The following is a 5862-nucleotide window of genomic DNA, read 5'->3' as shown; positions in this document are numbered from 1 at the left end:
GTGCTCAGCCTTAGTTCAAAAGCATCAACTCTTCAGTGCTCAGCCTTCATTAAAGTCTAACTCTTACATCCATACATGACTACTGAAAAGACCATAGCTTTTATTGTACAGACCTTTGTTGGCAAAGTGATGTCTCTGTTTTTTAATAAACAGGATAATAAAGGGATATTAAGAACATCTATATATCCACAGATTTGATAACTTATATGAAATTGATAAACATCTGCAAAGATACCCTGTTTCAGTGATACCACATTGTGTCTCTTTCTCTCTAGTTTTTCTCTAAGCTGTGTGCTGGATCCTCTTATTTATGCTTCATTTGCAAATGTAAATTTTTCTAAAGTTTGGCTTAGTACCAACCACTTAGGGAGGTATATTTACAAGTTTTTTCAGTAAGTGAGTTTCCTTGAATTTCCATCCTCAGCCTTTCCCTTTCCTCTGTAATATCAGGCCTCACTTATCTCACTATCAGATTTATAACTGTCAGTTCCATGGAGAGAATGTGTCTTCATATATCTATGTCTTCCATAACCAAAGTCACAGTCTAGATTTCCATCTGCCCTGAAGGCTACTTCTACCAGAGTGGTCCACCACTATCTCAGCTTAAGAGTCTATAAGCTAAACTCATCTTTCTTCCCTTCAGCTCCTTCAGACACTCTCAGGATGCTGAATTCTGTTTTGGGGGCTGTTATTCACTAACATGAAAGTCTAAAATTTCAGATAATATCAGTCTTTCTTTAAAACTCCCCTCGTTTTGAAGTCCTGGACACTCTTTCTTTCTAATGATCCTGAAATCTACCTCATTTTGTTTCCTTTGCTTCTGGTTCAGGATTTCATCTTTCATTGGACAAATTCAATAGTATCCTAAAATGTCTTCCTGTTTTTTTGTTCTCCATGCACAGATTTATCCAGGAACCGTGTCCCAGAGCTAGAGAGAAGTGACCTTTTCAGAAACTGAAGTTCCTTTGGTATGGCTGACCAGCCTTCTTTTTCCCTAGATCATGCTCATACCCGAGCACCTGATTTTTGCATCTTCATTTTTGTTAACTTGGAATAAGCTTCAGAATTTACTTTTGAATGATCAGTTTTCTATGTCCCTCTTATATAATGAAAGTTAACAATAGGCAACTTTCTCTCCAATGAAATGATTTGGGTAGGAAGAATATATCACAATTCTAGGGACAAATCCACTGTCATTAAAAATTGTGCATCTCACGGACTTGAATGGACCAATGCGTTTGCCTCTAGTGATCCAATAGGCAATTGATTTATCTTTATTTTGAGCTCTTTGTTTGTTCTTTACATATGATGGCACCTAATAGAGATTTTTATGTTTGCCCAATGAATTTCATTGATCACCTCTTCCTCCATTACAACCCTGAAGGGTCAGGTCATTTTTATTTCCTTAGAAGTCATAAGCACTGAATCCCAGATATTAATAATATCTGTGCCCTTGGCTTTCATTGGGCGTTATCAGCTAGGGGTCTGTGGAAGGCATGAGAAAGCAGTAAAGGTATTATTCATCCCTCCAAAGCCTCACGGAGTGGTGGGGCTGCCCATCGTCTGGCTGCATCCTCTTCCTGAAGAGGGCATCTCCTCTTTTGAGGGTCCACGTCCTCTCAACATCTCCTTTCCCCCAGGCGCCAGTAACCACGTCCTCTCTCCGCTTGTCTGTCCTAAAGCAATCATAGTTCTGCACACTGTGATTGATCCTGCTGAACTATACTACTCCTTGCGATCTTGTTGACACAAAACGTTCTTTATGCCTTTGAAAATAACCCCTTTATTAAGTGTCCCTCAAACACCAAAGTTGATTGCTGTACATCTTCTTTGGTCTTCCCAGGTGACTCAGTGGGAAAGAGTCCACTTGCCAAGAAGGAGACACTCATTCGATTCCCGGGTAGGGAAGATCCCCTGGAGAAGGAAATGGCAACCCACTCCAGTGTTCTTGCCTGGAGACTCCCATGGACAGAGGAGCCTGGTGGACACAGTCCAGGGTGTCACAAAAGAGTCAGACACGACCGAGCGACTGAGCACAGTACGTGCTTCCTTTGGGGACCCAGATGGACTCAATGACTTAATATATGGTCTTAGGTCATTTACTTAACTTCTATCAGCCTCAGGTTCATTACTGGTAAAGTAGTAGTCATATTTTTTCAGACCTATCTTCCAGAATTTTTGTGAAAACCAAAATGATAACAGTTTATTCTAAGAGCAGGAAACTCAAAACTCCACATAATTACAGTGAGATAAGTGTAAGATCATAAAAGTACATGTTTGCATAAACAAAATGGGAAATACAAAAGGCAAATTGGAGAACATGCTTGCCATATAAACAATAAAGGCATTTTTAAATATCTAAAATGAGCTCTCATAAATCAATGTTATAAAACAGAAAGTGAACCCAGAAGAAAAATGGCTAAATGTAATCAATAGGAGAGAAAAAACAAATGTACTTACTATTAGTAAGAGATGCTCAACTACACATCAAGTAAACAGAAGTACAAATTAAAATCACAACGAATTTTTTTTAATCCATCGAAATGAAAAAGATCAAAAAGTAGGATAATACATTTCTCTGGCTAGGGTATTAGGAAATCAGGACTCTCATACATCATTGACAGGAATATAAATTGGTACAACCTCTTTGGAGTGAAATTTAACAGTATGTCATAAAATTTAAAAGTGCTCACATCCTCTGGGCCAACCATTCCACTTTCAGAAATTAATTTTCTAGGTGTACTTATGCAAGTGAACAAAGATACAAGATTCCCCTGGAGAAGGGAATGACAACCCACTGTAGTATTCTTGCCTGGAGAATCCCTGGGGCAGAGGAGCCTGGCGGGCTGCAGTGGATAGGGTCGCAAAGAGTTGGACACGACTGAAGTGACTTAGCACGTAGAGCTATTCATGACAACATCACTTACAAACTCAAAGGTGAAAAACAACCTCAGTTTCCATCAGGGTGGGGCTAGTGTAGAACTTGCACACCAGAACCCCGATAAGCTGGAGTGAATTTTCCCAATCCCTTCCTTGCAAAGCTTCTGGATCAGGGCTCAGCAAGAGAGGCATGCAAGGCTAGCAGAGCAGAAGAGCAGCTCTGGGTCTGTGGGCTGTGTGGCTGGTGCCCTGCATGCCGCGTGTGCTGCCCACTCACAGGAGTCACAGCCGCAGCACAAGCCCTGCCGCTTTGCCCCTGCGGGCTCAGCGCACCCCAGCCAGGTGCAAGCTTGGCTCTGCGGTCAGGGGCACCAGCTTAGCTCCAGTTCCCCTGAATGGTCAGCGACAGACATGGTGAGAGAAAGACATGGCTTCACTTTATCTTCATGGCTTCCAGAATGTTCTTTGGTGCACTCTTGAAACTTGATGTGGCCAACCCCCCTGACTTCAGATCCAGTACCACTGGTGGAGTCCACAGACTTCACAGGCTGCCTAACTGACCTCCAGGTCTAATTCTTCTAGATCACTTACAATGGCCCTGCTCCTCTCTTCAGACCCCCAGATGCAATTTGTTAAGTAAACCATGAGGAGGGTACAGACATCAGAAATGATAAGGTGGTTCTATATTTGAACACACAGCATCACCCAAGACATTATTAAGTAAGCAAAGCGATGCTCAGGAAAACGTATATTGTGTGCTACTCTTAGATTTAAAAGATGGGAGGGGACTTGCCTGGCAGTCCAGTGCTTAAGACTCTGTGCTTCAAATGCAGGAGGTGCAGTTTACATTTCTGTGTGTTCGTGCTAAGTCACTTCAGTCACGTCCGACTGTTGGAGACAATATGTACTGTAACCTGCCAGGCTCCTCTGCTCGTGGGATTCTCCAGGCAAGAACACTGGAGTGCGTTGCCATGCCCTTCTTCAGGGGATCTTCCTGACCCAGGGATCGAACAAGCATCTGCCTCCATTTCCTGCATTGCAGGAGGATTCTCTACCCACTAAGCCACCTGGGAAGTCCTTAGATCTCTGGTCAGGGGACTAAGATCCCACATGCTGTGCAGTAGGACCAAAAACATATTTCTTTAAGAAAAGGGAAAATACGCACATCAGTTCAGTTCAGTTCAGTCGCTCAGTCGTGTCCGACTCTTTGCAACCCCATGAATTGCAGCACACCAGGCCTCCCTGTCCATCACCGTCTCCCGGAGTTCACTCAGACTCACGTCCATCGAGTCTGTGATGCCATCCAGCCATCTCATCCTCTGGCGTCCCCTTCTCCTCCTGCCCCCAATCCCTCCCAGCATCAGAGTCTTTTCCAATGAGTCAACTCTTCTCATGAGGTGGCCAAAGTACTGGAGCTTCAGCTTTAGCATCATTCCTTCCAAAGAAATCCCAGGGCTGATCTCCTTCAGAATGGACTGGTTGGATCTCCCTGCAGTCCAAAGGACTCTCAAGAGTCTTCTCCAACACCACAGTTCAAAAGCATCAGTTCTTCGGCGCTCAGCCTTCTTCACAGTCCAAATCTCACATCCATACATGACCACAGGAAAAACCATAGCCTTGACTAGATGGACCTTAGTCGGCAAAGTAATGTCTCTGCTTTTGAATATACTATCTAGGTTGGTCATAACTTTTCTTCCAAGGAGTAATTAATTTCATGGCTGCAGTCACCATCTGCAGTGATTTTGGAGCCCAGAAAATAAAGTCTGACACTGTTTCTACTGTTTCCCCATCTATTTCCCATGAAGTGATGGGACTGGATGCCATGATCTTTGTTTTCTGAATGTTGAGCTTTAAGCCAACTTTTTCACTCTCCTCTTTCACTTTCATCAAAAGGCTTTTTAGCTCCTTTTCACTTTCTGCCATAAGAGTGGTGTCATCTGCATATCTGAGGTTATTGATATTTCTTCCGGCAACCTTGATTCCAGCTTGTGTTTCTTCTAGTCCACGTTTCTCATGATGTACTCTGCATATAAGTTAAATAAACAGGGTGACAATATACAGCCTTGACATACTCCTTTTCCTATTTGGAACCAGTCTGTTTTTCCACGTCCAGTTCTAACTGTTGCTTCCTGACCTGCACACAGATTTCTCAAGAAGCAGGTTAGGTGGTCTGGTATTCCCATCTCTTTCAGAATTTTCCACAGTTTATTGTGATCCGCACAGTCAAAGGCTTTGGCATAGTCAATAAAGCAGAAATAGATGTTTTTCTGGAACTCTCTTGCTTTTTCCATGATCCAGCGGATGTTGGCAATTTGATCTTTGGTTCCTCTGCCCTTTCTAAAACCAGCTTGAACATCAGGGAGTTCATGGTTCATGTATTGCTGAAGCCTGGCTTGGAGAATTTTGAGCATTACTTTACTAGCATGTGAGATGAATGCAATTGTGCTGTAGTTTGAGCATTCTTTGGCATTGCCTTTCTTTGGGATTGGAATGAAGTTGAATGGTTTTATGAAGACCTACAAGACCTTTTAGAACTAACACCCAAAAAAGATGTCCTTTTCATTATAGGGGACTGGAATGCAAAAGTAGGAAGTCAAGAAACACTGGGAGTAACAGGCAAATTTGGCCTTGGAATGCAGAATGAAGCAGGGCAAAGACTAATAGAGTTTTGCCAAGAAAATGCACTGGTCATAGCAAACACCCTCTTCCAACAACACAAGAGAAGACTCTACACATGGACATCACCAGATGGTCAACACCGAAATCAGATTGATTATATTCTTTGCAGCCAAAGATGGAGAAGCTCTATACAGTCAACAAAAACAAGACCAGGAGCTGACTGTGGCTCAGATCATGAACTCCTTATTGCCAAATTCAGATTCAAATTGAAGAAAGTAGGGAAAACCACTAGACCATTCATGTATGACCTAAATCAAATACGTACATACTCAACAGTAATACTTACATATGCTTGCCAATCAT

Source organism: Oryx dammah, unplaced genomic scaffold (genome assembly GCF_014754425.2).
Source record: "Oryx dammah isolate SB20612 unplaced genomic scaffold, SCBI_Odam_1.1 HiC_scaffold_4, whole genome shotgun sequence".
NCBI classification, from domain to species: Eukaryota; Metazoa; Chordata; class Mammalia; order Artiodactyla; family Bovidae; genus Oryx; species Oryx dammah.
Note: the sequence above shows the minus strand (reverse complement) of the source record.